Raw genomic sequence first — 16,378 nt, 5'->3', positions numbered from 1 at the left:
AAGTGGTGCAGGGGTAGGGTTGCTGCCTTACAACGCCAGAGACCTGGGTTCGATCCTGGGTGCTGTCTGTATGGAATTTGTAGTTTTCCCTGTGAACACATGGGTGTCCTCCCAGAAAACATACAGGTGGATTGTTCCTAGTGTGTGTAGGACCAATGTACACTGTCTGTTTCCTGCGTATAATCCATATCCCTCCATTCCCTGCATATCCGAATGGTCCCGTCTGTTGTCATCTCCTCGGTGCTGGTCGTGGCCCAGCCTGAAGGTGCAATCCCAGCCTTCGGCAGCTTGTCTCCCCTTTATATTTGGGCACCAGACTTCACAATCACTCTGAGCTGCATCTTTCCTTATTCTTTTGCCTAATCACTCTTGCGATACTGCTTCTTTGCTTTTAATTTCTCAAATTTAGCTTCTGCAGCAAGATGAGATATTCAACAGAGTTCAATATTCACATTCATTAGCAAGAAGTCGGCGCAAGGTTGTGTGTTCCCCTGTTGCAGGTTTGAGGAAGACGGAGCCACTGGGACAAACTCTTAACCACCAGCGCCACTGTGTGGCCAAGACTGCACTGCTGGTAAAGAAGTCCTAGACAGCAAGAGCTCCTAGTAAGGATAAGACTGAGTGGTGGGGGCAGGGCTGAGGTGCCAGAACCTCTTCAAGTCAAGTCAAGTCAAGTCAAATTTATTTGTCACATACACATACTCGATGTGCAGTGAAATGAAAGTGGCAATGCCTGCGGGTTGTGCACAAAAATAATTACAGTTACAGCATATAAATAAAGTTAATAAGTTACTAAACATAGCACAAAAAGTGTCGACAAAAATTTAGTCTCTGGGGTTATCAAAGTTGACAGTCCTGATGGCCTGTGGGAAGAAGCTCCGTCTCATCCTCTCCGTTTTCACAGCGTGACAGCGGAGGCGTTTGCCTGACCGTAGCATCTGGAACAGTCCGTTACTGGGGTGGCAGGGGTCCCTCATGATCTTGCTTGCTCTGGATCTGCACCTCCTGATGTATAGGTCCTGAGTGTAGTTCCCATGGTGCGTTCTGCCGAACGCACTACTCTCTGCAGGGCCATCCTGTCCTGGGCAGAGCTGTTCCCAAACCAGACTGTAATGTTGCCGGACAGGATGCTCTCTACAGCCCCAGAGTAGAAGCAATGAAGGATCCTCAGCGACACTCTGAATTTCCTCAGTTGTCTAAGGTGGTAAAGGCGCTGCTTAGCCTTACCCACCAGTGCGGCAATGTGCGTTGCCCACGTCAGATCCTCTGCGATGCGGACTCCCAAGTATTTGAAACTGCTCACCCTATCCACAATAGACCCATTTATCTCCAGTGGCGTGTACGTCCTTGGATGTTTAGCCCTTCTGAAGTCCACAATCAGCTCCTTTGTTTTAGTGACATTCAAGAGGAGGCTATTGTCCTGACACCAGAGTGCCAGATCAGCCACCTCCTCCCGGTAGGCCTTCTCATCGTTGTTGGAGATCCGGCCCACCACCACAGTGTCATCAGCAAACTTGATGATGGAGTTTGAGCTGAACCTGGCCCTACAGTCATGTGTGTACAGGGAGTACAGTAGGGGGCTAAGGACGCAGCCCTGGGGGGATCCTATGTTCAGGGTGAGGGAGCTAGATGTGTGTTCCCCCATCCTGACCACTTGGGGCCTGGCAGTGAGAAAGTCCAGGACCCAGGCACACAGAGGGGTGCTAAGCCCCAGTTCCAGCAGCTTCTCAACCAGTCTGCTGGGGACTATTGTGTTGAATGCTGAACTAAAGTCAATGAACAGCATCCTCACATAGCCCCCCTGGCTGTCCAGATGAGAGAGAGCGGTGTGTAGAACCTGGGAGACCGCATCATCCGTGGACCTGTTCGGACGGTATGCGAACTGTAGTGGGTCCATGTTGCGAGGAAGGAGGGCGCAGATGTGCTTCTTGACTAGCCTCTCCAAGCATTTCATGACAACCGAGGTGAGGGCCACCGGTCGGTAGTCATTTAAACACGCTGGAGAGGCATTCTTTGGCACCGGTACAATGATGGATCTTTTGAAGCATGCAGGGACCACGGACTTTGCCAAGGAGAGGTTGAATATTGTGGTGAGCACTGGAGCAAGCTGAGTAGCACAAGACTTTAGTACTCGCCCAGATATACCATCTGGGCCTCCAGCTTTCCTCGTGTTCACACGCGTCAGAGCCCACCTCACCTCATGCTCGGACACCGAGAATGTGTGCACATCCCCGGCGGTGGATCCCCCTCCAGCCTCGCTAGCCAGCGCCCCTTCGGTGCTGTTTTTAGACGGCGAGCTGGTGGTGTTACCCGTCTCAAACCGTGCATAAAAAGAGTTCAGGTCATCAGCTAAGGAGGAGCCGGCACTTCCGGTTGAGGGGGTGCTGGACCTGTAGCTAGTTATAGTCCGTAGCCCCTGCCAAAGGCGCCTGGTGTCCTGCTGCTCCATCTGTGACTCCATCTTGTCCCGGTACCTCTTTTTTGCATCCTTCACTGCCTTCCTGCTCACAGATGGGGTGACTGAGCCCCCACACACACACACAGACACTGAAGCAAAGACTGGCCACCAGGATTATCCAGAGACTGCCAGGGCTGCTTCTTCAAGCCCAAAGCTGAGCGGACAGGAAGAAACCTGTGTGTGTAGGAAGGAACTGCAGATGCTGGTTTAGACAATGTACAATAGACAATAGGTGCAGGAGGAGGCCATTCGGCCCACTCGAGCCAGCACCGCCATTCAATGTGATCATGGCTGATCATCCACAATCAGTACCCCGTTCCTGCCTTCTCCCCATACCCCCTGACTCCGCTATCTTTAAGAGCTCTATCTAACATTAACTTATTTAAACCAAAGATAGGCACAAAAAGCTGGAGTAAATCAATGGGGTCAGACAGCATCTCTGGAAAGGAGGAATAGGTGACATTCCGGGTCTGAAGAAGGGCCTCGACCTGAAACGTGTCCATCTTTGGAAGAAACCTGTGCCGTCAGCACCTCCTCTAGAGGCAAGGATGAACTGCAGTAAGAAACCTGCGATGGCCACGCCTCCTAGACCAGGACTAAGCTCCCAAACAGTAACCTGGATATTGGGTGCAAGTTGCAGCAGGAGTTTAAATTGGCATGTAACAAAGGTAATGCCACTGTGGTTATGGCAGATTTCAATATGCAGGTAGACTGGGAAAATCAGGTTGGTTCTGGACCCCAAGAAAGGGAGTTTGTAAAGTGCCTCCAAGATGGATTCTCAGAGCAGCTTGTACTGGAGCCTACCATAGAGAAGGCAATTCTGGATTTAGTGTTGTCCAATGAACCAGATTTAATAAGGGAACTCAAGGTGAAGGAACCACTTGGTGGTAGTGACCATAATATGCTTAGTTTTAATCTGCAATTTGAGAGGGCGAGGTTAAGTCAGAAGTGTCAGTGTTGCTGTTGAACAAAGGAGACTATGAAGGCATGAGAGAGGATCCTAACAGGAATGACAGTGGAACAGCAATGGCAGGAATTTCTGGGCATAATCCAGAAGATGCAGGATCATTTCATTTCAAAGAGGAAGAAAATTTCTAAGGGGAGTAAGAGACAACCGTGGCTGACAAGGGAAGTTAGGGATGGAATAAAACTAAAAGAAAAGGTGTATAACATAGCAAAGAGTAGCGGGAAGCCAGAGGATTGGGAAACTTTCAAAGGACAACAGAAGGTAACAAAAAGGGCAATACGGGGTGAAAAGATGAAGTACGAGGGTAAACTGGCCAAGAATATAAAGAAGGATAGTAAAAGCTTCTTTAAGTATGTTAAGAGAAAAAGATTAGTAAAGACAAATGTGGGTCCTTTGAAGGCAGAAACAGGTGAAATTGTTATGGAGAACAAGGAAATGACAGAAGAGTTGAACGGGTACTTTGGTTCTGTCTTCACTAAGGAAGACACAAACAATCTCCCAGATGTACTAGTGGACAGAGGATCTAGGGAGACAGAGGAACTGAAAGAAATTTGCATTAGGCGAGAAATGGTATTGGGTAGACTGATGGGACTGATGGCTGATAAATCCCCAGGGCCTGATGGTCTGCATCCCAGGGTACTCAAGGAGGTGGCTCTAGAAATCGTGGACGCGTTGGTGAGAAGCTGTCCAACGTTCCACACTTTCTGCAGCATCCTTTGTTCCCTGACATTCGAGTTACCAAACCATGTTGTGTTGCAACCAGTCAATGGACTTTACTGTGCAACTGTGGAGTTGGAGAGAGTATTCAGCTTCCCAGTCCATCAAAGAAACCAACCTCCCTCTGCCAAACGTTATTCCTTGTATCGTGTATCTGTGCACTATGATGGCTTGATTGCAATCATGTATTGTCCTTCTGCTAACTGGATAGCACACAACAGAAGCCTTTCTCTGTAGCTCAGTACATGTGACAATCGTGGGTACTGATGTCCCCACCATCGAAGGGATTTATAGGAGGTGCTGACACAAGAAGGCAACTAATATCATCCAAGATCAACTTGATGACTTGGAGAGCCAAATGACCTAATTCTGCTCCTATCACTTATGATCTTATGACTTATGCTTTCATCTCACTACCACCATCAGGTTGAAGGTACAAGAACCTGAAACATTTTCCAGTGAACCAGGTAAGTTTAAAGGGAGCAGGATGCTGAGCCCCAGTGACTTTAAAGGGAGCACAGGAAACAAAACCTGGCAAATGTGTCAATAGCCTCATATTGTACGTTTCACCTCGCATGTTTCAGCTTGTTGAGGACCACAGTCTAGGATGCTGCTACTTATGGACCAAAGATACTAGAGGAACAAGATGGACCACTCCATTGAAATCGCCTATTCTGACGTGTAGTACACAAAGGAGCCATTTTAGTAGGCAAAGCCCGTTGTTCGTTATGCCTCTCGCAGTGCAATCAATGTTTTGGGGTAACAGTATGTGTGATTACACCATTAAAATGCAGAATATATCTCATCTATCAATTCACAGATTTTTGTTATTTTTCTTTTAAAATGTTTCTGCAAGTTTCTGCCTACTAAAATGGCGCTTTGACGTACTACGGTTTTTAGGGTCGAATGGTCTTTCTTGTTCCTCTAGTATCTTTGCTCAGGACTGTGTAGTCAAACACAGCTCCAAGACCATGTTTAAATTCACCGTTGATACCATCGTTGTTGGAAGAAGAATGGGCAATGATGAATCAGAGTTCAGGAGAGAGACTGAGGTCGGATTGAATGGTGCCATCACACTCTTGCTCTCAACATCAGCAAGAGCAAGGAGCTGATTGTGATCCTCAAGATGGAAAAGCTGGGGATTCACAAACCTGTCTTCATTGACATGACCATCATGTTCAAGAATAGCTTCTTCCCAGCAACCATCAGGTTTTTGAACACTACACAACGCTAACCTCAGCATCTGTGAACTTCTATGGACCTCACAGTATTAAGTGGGTGAACATTTGTCTAATCTCTTTTGCCGACATCTGATCCATATTCCTCCATTCCCTGTATATTTATGTGCCTATCTAAAAGCCTCTTAGACATCACTATCACATCTGCTTCCACCAACACCCCTGGCAACACATTACAGACAGCAAGCACTCTCTGTATTAAAAGCTTGCCCCACACATCTCCTTTAAACTTTTTCCCTCCGACATTAAAGCCTCCCTCTCTAGTCTTTAACATTTCCACCTTGAACGCTTAAAATAATTAAGTTAATTGCCCCAATGGTTAGATGGATGGAAGAATGGGGGCATTGATGAAACATGTGGAGAATAAATTGGGATGAGTGAAAGGTCTTTGGGAGAGGAAAGACATACCTGGATTGTTTTCTCCAGAGCATCAGAGGCTGAAGGAAGCCTGATAGAAGTATACTAAATTATGAGAGTATAGATACGGTAGACAGTCAGAACCCCTTTCCCAGGGTAGAAATATCAAAGACTAGAGGCATACGTTTAAGGACATGCGCAGGGCAAATTTTGTTTTACATAAGGTGGTGGATGTCTGGAACATATTGCCGGGCGGAAGGTGGTGCAGGCAGATATGACAGTGACATTTAAGAGACTTTTAGATAGGCATATGGATATGCAGGGAATAGAGTTCAGTTTAGTTTAATGTCACTTGTACCGAGGTATAGTGAAAAGCTTTTTGTTGCTTGCTAACCAGAGGAAATACAATAGATGATTACAATCAATCCATTTACAGTGTATGGAGGGCTTCAATGTCGGGAGCCCTGCCCGCCCCAGATCGCGGGGCTTGGGTCGGCCCGCTGCGGACCTTTCACCGTCCAGAGCAGCCTGGCAAGTTCAACAGCCTGACCGCGGGAGAAGACGGTAGGGGAAGAGAAATGACATTCTGGCCTTCCATCACAGTGAGGAGGTGACTGGAGGAGACTCACTGTGATGGATGTTTCTTTTTTTTTTGTTTTGTGTTGGTTGGGGTTGTGTAATTTGCTTATTTTATTGCTCTTACTGTTGGACTGTGGGTGACGAAATCTCGTCCAAAAGACTTGTTTTTTGGATGACAATAAAGGTAATTCTGATTCTGATTCTGATAAGGGAATAACGTTTAGTGCAAGGTAAAGCCAGCAATGTCCAATCAAGGATAGTCCATGGGTCATCAAAGAGGGATGCTTGTGGTAGGTTGTGGTAGGATGATTCAGTTGCCTGATAACAGCTGGGAAGAGGGATGTGGATCATATGCAGGCAAAGGAAATGAGTTCATCTTGGCATCATATTCGGCATGGACATTGTGGGTCAAAGGGACTGTTCCTGTGATGTAGCGTATTATATTTTACGTTGAATCTAAATGGGTGCCTGGTAGTGAGTGCTGCTTTGGTGAATTGAAGGACCTCTTTCTGCATGGCATCATTGTGACTCCAAACATTGGTCGATCCATTGATATCTTCCATGGATCTGTAATAAATTTTCTGTAATAAATGTAATATTTCCAAGGCAAAGCAAAATTAAAAACACTTGAACCCCTATCAATGTTGTCCCGGCAATCAAGAGTTGCTGAGAATTTCAGAGACTTACATAATCTGCTTGTTTATACTGTTGACACAATCATCAATAACAACAAATTCTAAAACCACTTTACTTAGTAAGCAGGGCATATTCAAGCAATTATAACTCTCATCTATCAAAGGAATATGAAAATATTCCAGTCTGCTGCCTGGCTAGCACGCAACAAAAGCTTTTCACTGTACCTCGGTACATGTGACAATAAACTGAACTGAATGTGAAACTGAAAATAAAAATAAATTCATAACCTCAGTGACAATCTGAGAAGGATTTTGATTAAATCCATCCCATGGTATTGACGCAAGTTTCACGAGCTTGGACGTGTGTATTAGCTTTAGTCAATGGCATCAGAGAAACGCAAGAGATTTAAAGAGAATAAAAAATCCCTCGATAATCCCAATCCACTTGAGTTATGCTCACTTATTTAAACGAATCACATAGGGAGGCGAGGACACTTAGAACAGCTTAAAATAAGTGCTGTACGCCTGTGGTACTCAGCCTGTTACCAGGGAGGAGCAGAAATGTAATGTTTCTGACAAGGGAGCGCTTGAATATCCATTGGACGTGTCCTGGCTTGGAATCTGAACTATTTACTGTGACAGGAAATAGACCACCTCAGCTGGCATCCAGTACAAGGGCTGCTTCATAGCGTCTAACAGATTGGTTTCAGATTCGAGGGAGCATCAGAGCCAATTTCAAATGCTGACTGTTTCTCACTGGGACAAGGTGCTGTGAAGGAGACAGCCCACTGGAGACTTGTACTGGATCCGAAACCTTCCACAGAACAGAAGCAGTCACAACATACTCAGGTAAGGATGGCTCATTTACTTTTTCTATCAGTGCTGTATTCCAATTCTGGCCCAGAGTACTACGGAATTAGCTGAGCTCTAATTGAGGTTAATAAGGCTTACACTAAGGGGGAGTTTATTTCTGTGCCAGAGGTAAGTCACCAGAATTAATTCTGTTATGTTGTAAAACCTGCTCCAATGCTGATTCAATGAAATCAAATCCACTGCCTTAGATTCATTTAGTTATTTCTCCTTTACTTCTCCCCTCCCGAGTTGCAATTGATCAGTACCCCATGCTTGAGTCACATTAACATTGAGAAGTGTGGCATTTATTATTCCATCACTGATGTGGTGAGGGATATAAAGCAGGTATTAAACCATTCATTCTTCTGGGTGGTGATGTTACTGAGACAAGCCTCTCCATTATCCAAAGCTAACATTCAGACGTGTTTGGAAAGGCTACATTTTATTTCACCAGCGAGTATCCCACTCCCTCTATTTATACTTTTTCTCCACTTCCCCTGAGCTTTCCTCCCTGAAACACCAATGGTTCTTCCACCAAGAAACCCACTGCCACTTGGGCAGCGGATGGCGTGAGAGGGCGGAGAGGTGCGGGAGGTGCGATTGAGGCTTCTACACAATATTGATGGATAATCAGGGTGGGAGATTAGGGAATATCGTGCTGGGAGATTGAGGAATGTGAGGGTGGGAGATTGTGGGAGTAGGAGTTCCGGAATAGTGGGGTGGGAGATCAGGGGTTGTTTGATGGGATTTCAGGAATCATGCTGGGAGATGAAGGAATTTGGACTGAGAGATCAGTAAAACCAGGAATGCATCAGGGATTGTGGTGGTGGGAGGTCAGGAAATGTTGGGTTGGGAGGGTGAGGAATGTGAGATCAGGGATTGTGGAATTAGGAGTTCTGGGATAGTGGTGTGTGAAATCAGATGTGTTGAGAGATCAAGGAATATGGGATTGGGAGATCAGGGAATGTCACATTGGAGGATCAGGGAATTTGGAGTGAAAGCTTGGTAAATCAAGGGATGGGGAATCAGGGAATGTGCCGGGTGGGAGGTCAGGGAATTTGGTGGTGGGGGATCAAGAAATGAGTGAATGAGGACTGTGAGGGTGGGAGATCAGGGATTGTGAGAGTGGGAGATCAAGGAAAGCATGTCTGGAAAATCGTAGCATTGGGATTGGAAATACTACGTGAGAGATCAGGGAATGTGCATTGTGAAATAAGGGGTTGTGGGGTTGGGAGATCAGGAATTAGGGGATTGGGAAATCATGGAATGTTGGCTGGGAGATCAGGGAATGGGAGTATGGGCGGTTATGGAAAATTAAGGCTAGTGGTGTTTGGAGATCGGGAATTGTGGGGTTGGGAGGTCAGGGAACGTGAAGTTGGGCAGTCAGGGAATGTTGGGTGGAAGATCAAGGAATGTTGGATTGTGAGATCGGGCAATATGTGGGTGGGTGGTCAGAGAATGTGGTGGAGGGGGATCTGGGAATATGGGATCAGGGTTCAGAAATTATGTATATGGGAGTGGGAGATCAAGCAATGTGGGGATCGGAGTTTAGGTAATTTGGGATGAGAGATCGGTAAATCTAACAACGGGAGGTCAGGGAATGTGAGGGTGGGAGGTCAGGGAATTTGGAGGTGGGGGATGGGGGAATGGCAGGCTTGGAGGAAGAGGAATGTGAGGGGATATTATTGAATATGGACTGGGAGGAAAGGGAATTTGGGAAATCAGGGAATGTGCATTTGAAAAACAGGAAATGTGGGAGTGGGATGTCAGGAAATGTATGTCAGGAGATCAGGAAATGTGAAGTTGGGAGTTCATGGAATGTGAATCGGATCAGGGATTGCGGTGGTGAGAAATTATGGAATATAGTGGTGGAAAGTCAGGAATGTTGGGGTGGAAGATCATGGAATGTGGGAGTGAGAGATGGGGGAATTGCTGGAGGGAAGTTAGGGATTGTGGGTTTGGATTGTGGGAATGTGTGGGTTCAAGATCAGGGAATGTGCGAAGGGAAATCAGGGAATGTATGAATGGAAAATCAGTACTTATGGTGGTGGGAGATCAGGGAATGTAATGTGCGGTTGGGAGAGCAGGGAATATGGGGTGAGAGATTAGGGATTATGAGATGGAAGATCAGGGAATGATCCATATCGCTCCATTCCCTGTACATCCATGAGCCTATCTAAAAGCCTTTTAAACATTATTCTATCTGCTTCAGCCGTTACCCCCGGCAGGAGATCTCCCCTCAATCTCTAATGCTTCAGCGAAAACAATCCTCTATTTACAGTGCTTCTCCACCTAGCCATCACGCCAAGGTGCGCTTGAGCATGGGTCCCAGGAGCAGCGATGGTTATGCTGCTAAGGATGCTGCTGGCAATCAGATCGGGATGGGGGAGGAGGGTGGAGTGGTGATGAGGATGAGATTGCGGCTTTCAACATCAATGAAAGACTATTGGGTGGGAGATCAGGTAATGTCGGGCAGGGAGATCAGGGGATGAGAGGGTGGGAGATCAGGGCATGTGGGAGTGGGAGTAACACAAAGTTGCTCCAGCACTTTATGTCTTTGTTTGTAAATCAGCATCTGTAGTTCTTTGTGTCTGCCTTTAAGTATTACTGGCCATTCACAATATCAGGTCCCTGCCCCCTAACCCACTGCCACTGAGTAGCACACATTGCTGACTACATCTAGCGACTGCATCACACAGTAGGAAGTGTACATTTACCTTACTGCCTGCATCACGTGAGGAGGTTCTGGGCTACTCGTTCGTGATCCCAACGTTTGCATTCAAGTTTTAACAATTCCATTCCCCTTTTCCCAATATCAACAAGAAAGTTATCTTAGCACCTAAAAATCTGAAGTTAAGCACTAATCTCGGCACTCTGCCCGCCTGGAGTGTTATCCTGTTAATCATTCCAGAGTTAGCTGGAGGTCCCGAACGTTTCCACAAGAGGCTTCTGTTCACTGTGTTACAAGAACATCGAGAATAACTTCCATGTGGAAGGAACTGAAAATCAAATGATTGCTGATCGGGTCAGGATTTGGGAAATGTCCAAAGCTTACATGCAACCGCATAAAAATAAAGATCCTATTTGTGATAAATGTCAATTTCAAGAAGCTAATTTAACTCATATTTTCGTAACTTGCATAAAAATGCAAAATTTCTGGTTGGATATTTTTAAAATAGTTTCTAAAGTTATCGACAAGCAATTGGATATGGATCCAAAATTAATTATATTAGGATTATCAGAACATACTACAAACTTTACAACAAGTCAGGTACATTTTCTTGATTACAGTTTAATAACTGCGAAAAAATTAATACTTACATTTTGGAAAAAACCAATAACCCCCACAATTAAAATGTGGACTACGGAAATGACAGAGACCCTGCATTTGGAAAAAATAAGATTTGCCTTAATTGACAAACCTGATTTATTTTTTAAAATATGGTCTCCATTTATTGAATTTTTAGAAAAGTAAATGGGTTTGACACAGGACTAAAATAAAAATTTAAAATTAAAAGTTGAAACTTGAGTTTAGGGTTGGATGTACAACTGTGGTTATTGTCTCCCGGATCTACCCCCTTTAATTTTTATAGTTATACCTTTTTTTAATTTATTATTCTCTCTTCCCAATAGTTTATAGTTTCTTTTTCTTTCTTCTTTATTTTTTATTTTCTCTCTTTAAAAATTTAAATATTGAAGCTATGTAAGAACTTTGTAACAAATTTGTCTTTTATTTCTATTTGTACATATGCTTTTCAAAATTTTTTTTTTTAAAAATAAAAAATAAATAAAGATCCCGAATACACTCGCAGTGTGGAACATAGACCAGAGAACAGTACACACAGGAACAGGCCCTTCGGGCTACAATGTCTGTGCTAATATGATGCCAAGTTAAACTAATATCTTCTAGAAACATAGACATAGAAAATAGGTGCAGGAGTAGGACATTCGGCCCTTCGAGCCTGCACCGCCATTCAATATGATCATGGCTGATCATCCAGCTCAGTAACCTGTACCTGCCTTCTCTCCATACCCCCTGATCCCTTTAGCCACAAGGGCCACATCTAACTCCCTCTTAAATATAGCCAATGAACTGGCCTCAACTACCTTCTGTGGCAGAGAATTCCACAGACTCACCACTCTCTGTGTGAAGAAATGTTTTCTCATCTCGGTCCTAAAAGACTTCCCACTTATCCTTAAGCTGTGACCCCTGGTTCTGGACTCCCCCAACATCGGGAACAATCTTCCCGCATCTAGCCTCTCCAACCCCTTAAGAATTTTATATGTTTCTATAAGATCCCCCCTCAGTCTTCTAAATTCCAGCGAGTACAAGCCTAGTCTATCCAGTCTTTCTTCATATGAAAGTCCCGCCATCCCAGGGATCAATCTAGTGAACCTTCTCTGTACTCCCTCTAAGGCAAGAACATCTTTCCTCAGATTAGGAGCCCAAAACTGCACACAATACTCCAGGTGCGGTCTCACCAAGGCCCTGTACAACTGCAGTAGAACCTCCCTGCTCCTAAACTCAAATCCTCTTGCTATGAATGCCAACATACCATTCGCCTTCTTCACTGCCTGCTGCACCTGCACGCTTGCCTTCAATGACTGGTGCACCATGACACCCAGGTCACGTTGCATCTCCCCCTCTCCTAATCGGTCACCATTCAGGTAATACTCTGCTTTCCTGTTCTTGCCGCCAAAGTGGATGACCTCACATTTATCCACATTATATTGCATCTGCCATGCATTTGCCCACTCGCCCAATCTATCCAAGTCGCTCTGCAGCCTCCTAGCATCCTCCTCGCAGCTAACACTGCCACCCAGCTTCGTGTCATCCGCAAACTTTGAGATGTTGCATTCAATTCCCTCGTCCAAATCATTAATATACACTGTAAATAACTGGGGTCCCAGCACTGAGCCTTGCGGTACCCCACTAGTCACTGCCTGCCATTCCGAAAAGGACCCGTTTATTCCTACTCTTTGCTTCCTGTCCGCCAACCAATTTTCTATCCACCTCAACACTGAACCCTCAATACCGTGTGCTTTAAGTTTGTACACCAATCTCCTATGTGGGACCTTGTCGAAGGCCTTCACATCTTTAATAACTGCATGTGATCCATATCCCCCTAATCCCTTGTGGCCATCTGCCTACCCAAAATCCTCAAACACCACTATCGTAAACGTCTCCTCTACCACCCCTGGCAAAAGATCTCCTCTAACGTGCCAGAGAAAACGTTTGTCCAACCTCTCCTTATAGCTAATGCCTGCTAATCCAGGAAAAAACTTGTAAACCTCTTCTGCACCCTCTCCACATTCCCCAAGTCCTTCAACTGTAGATAGACACAAAAAGCTGGAGAACAGGCAGCATATCCGGAGAGAAGGAATGGGTGACGTTTCAGGTCAAGATCCTTCCTCAGGGTCATTACCATTAACTATATTATTTCCCTGTACATTTGACCTCCCAAAGTGCAACACCTCATACTTGTTTGGCTTAAATTCCATCTGCCATTTCTTCACTCATTTCTTCAACTGATCTATAGCCCGCTATATACTTTGATAGTCTTCTTTGCTGTTTCAATTCTGCCAATTTTGTCTGCTATCTGCAAATGTAAAAACCAACCCATCTACATTTGGTTTACAAAAACCAGTCTGAAGAATGGTCTCAACCCAACAGGTCACCTATTCCTTTTCTCTAGAAAAACAGCCTGACCAGCTGAGTTTATCCAGCATTTTGTGTTTATCTTCCATCTACATTTATGTCATTTGGGTGAATGGATTAATTGGTCTTCCGGTTTGTTCTCAGCACTTTCCAGGTTTCTTGAGCAGGAATTCTGACCTTCCAAAGTACCCGCCCATTCACAGTTTAGATAAGTAGTAGCCTTATTTTATTATTATTTGGCAAAAGTAAAATTTTGTTGGATGAGAAAAAACTGCTAACCAGTCAGCAGAAAGGCAATGCATGATTACAATCTGGCCATCCGCAGGTACAGCCACAGGTACAGATACGGGATGAAGGGAATGCCATTTAATGCAAGATAAAGTCCAGCAAAGTCCGATTAAAGATAGTCCAAGGGTCTCCAATGAGGTAGATAGTAGCACAGGACTGAACACAGAGAATTAGTGCTGCAAGTTGATAGTTTTTCGTCAGGTCTGACTTTATCTTCTCAAAGATGTTCCCTTTTATCTGAACAATTTTGTTGGTACCGTTTCAATTCCTTTCACTGCTTTCATTCGATGATATAATAAAACTGGTGCTTATGATTTCATTATGAGATTGTCATGGTGACCGTATAATAACAGAAGCCTTACAGCTGGATAACGATCCAAAGACTTTATTAACTACATAGCAAGCACGGCCTCACGCTTGCACGTTCCACTTACACTAACCCGAATCTCGCAACCAGTGGTCACTCAAAAGCTAGTGGGGCGTAACTCCAAAAGCATGACGCATAACATGATTGACACCATTAACCTAATCTGCAGAGATGAAGGACCATTTTACTTTCCATGAGTTCTAAGTGTCTAATTGGCTTTCACTCCAGTTTAGAATCCTGGCGGAGTTGGCCCCACGTAATTAACTCGTACAATTGAATCCACGTTGCCAGGATACGGCTGCAACTTTGCCCAAGGTAGGTGAGAAAGCAATTGGCATGCTGCCAATCAATCAAAAATAATTTGTAAACACTGCCAGAACATCAGCAGCATTCTTACTTGGAAAAATATTACTTGGCCCATTGAAAGCTGGGGAAGAGGTGATAACAAGGGAAACCCGATTCTACCTCCTACCCAAAATCCACAAACAGAACTGTCCCGGCAGACCCATTGTTTCTGCCTGTTCATGTCCCACCGAACTTATTTCCACCTACCTCGACTCCATCCTATCCCCCCTGGTCAAATCCCTCCCCACCTACGTCTAAGACACCTCACACGCTCTCCATCTCCTCAATAACTTCCGGTTCCCAGGCCCCCACTCCCACATCTTTACAATGGATGTCCAGTCACTCTGCACTTCCATCCCCCACAAGGATGGTCTTGAAGCCCTCCGTTTCTTCCTCGACCGTAGAACCAGCCAATCCCCATCTCATAACACTCTCCTCCACCTAACAGAGCTGGTTCTTACCCTTAACAACCTCTCCTTTGACTCCTCCCACTTCCTCCAAACCAGAGGCGTAACTCTGGGCACTTGCATGGGCCCTAGCTATGCCTGCCTCTTTGTCGGGTACGTCGAACAATCCCTGTTCCGGCCGTACACCTGCACCATCCCCGAACTTTACCTCCGCTACATCGACGACTGCATTGGTGCTGCCTCTTGTACCCATGCAAAACTCACTGACTTCGTACACTTCACTTCCAATTTCCATCCTGCCCTTAAATATACCTGGACTATCTCCGACATCTCCCTCCCGTTTCTGGACCTCACCATCTCCATCACAGGAGACAGACTAGTGACTGACATCTACTATAAACCCACTGACTCCCCCTGCAAAAAGTCTATCCCCTACTCCCAATTCCGCTGTCTACGCCGCATCTGCGCCCGGGATGAGGTGTTTCACACTAGGGCATCAGAGATGTCCTCATTCTTCAGGAAACGGGCTTTCCCTGTTCCATTATAGATGAGGCTCATCTATAATGGGACTAGAGACTAGGGTCTCTTCCACATCCCGCAGCTCTGCTCTTGCTCCCCCTCCCCCCACTCGTAACAAGGACAGAATCCCCCTCGATCTCACCTTCCACCCCACCAGCCAGCAGATCCAACAAATCATTCGCCAACATTTCCGTCACCTACAACGGGACCCCACCACTGGCCACATCTTCCCATCCCCTCCCCTTTCTGCGTTCCGCAGAGACCGTTCCCTCCGTAACTCCCTGGTCCACTCGTCCCTTCCTACCCAAACCACCCCATCCCCGGGCACTTTCCCTTGCAACCGCACGAGATGCTACACCTGTCCCTTTACCTCCCCCCTCAACTCCATCCAAGGACCCAAACAGTCTTTCCAGGTGAGACAGAGGTTCACCTGCACCTCCTCCAACCTCATCTATTGTATCCGCTGCTCCAGATGTCAACTTATTTACATCGGCGAAACCAAACGCGGGCTCGGCGATTGCTTCGCTCAACACCTGCGCTTAGTCCGCATTAACCAATCGGATCTCCCGGTGGCTGAGCACTTTAACTCCCCCTCCCATTCCCAGTCTGACCTTTCTGTCATGGGCCTCCTCCAGTGCCACAGTGAGTCCCACCGGAAATTGGAGGAACAGCACCTCATATTTCACCTGGGCAGCTTGCAGCCCAGTGGTATGAACATTGACTTCTCCAACTTTAGATGGTGTAAGAAAATAATTGCAGATGCTGGTACAAATCGAAGGTATTTATTCACAAAATGCTAGGGTAACTCAGCAAGTCAGGCAGCATCTCAGGAGAGAAGGAATGGGCGACGTTTCGGGTCGAGACCCTTCTTCAGACTGAAGGTCTGAACTTTAGATAGTTCCTCTGTCCCTCTCTTCCTCTCCCCCTTCCCAGATCTCCCACTGTCTTCCTGTCTCCACCTATATCCTTCTTTTGTCCCGCCCCCCTGAC

General features: G+C 45.8%; 1 protein-coding gene across 3 annotated transcripts in view; it reads left to right on the top strand.

The window, feature by feature from the left end:
* Positions 1-7,661: 7,661 nt before the first annotated feature.
* The window catches only part of LOC144594858 (serine/threonine-protein phosphatase with EF-hands 2-like), a 46,710-nt gene continuing 37,993 nt past the window's right edge, over positions 7,662-16,378 (top strand). For all 3 annotated transcript variants that reach the window (XM_078401791.1, XM_078401773.1, XM_078401782.1), the window contains exons 1-2: positions 7,662-7,800; positions 14,346-14,432. The gene's annotated coding sequence lies outside the window, so the exon portion shown is untranslated. The remainder of the gene's footprint in view (positions 7,801-14,345; positions 14,433-16,378) is intronic.

This window comes from Rhinoraja longicauda, chromosome 1 (genome assembly GCF_053455715.1).
Source record: "Rhinoraja longicauda isolate Sanriku21f chromosome 1, sRhiLon1.1, whole genome shotgun sequence".
NCBI classification, from domain to species: domain Eukaryota; kingdom Metazoa; phylum Chordata; class Chondrichthyes; order Rajiformes; family Arhynchobatidae; genus Rhinoraja; species Rhinoraja longicauda.
This window is presented reverse-complemented; position numbering and strand designations above follow the sequence as displayed.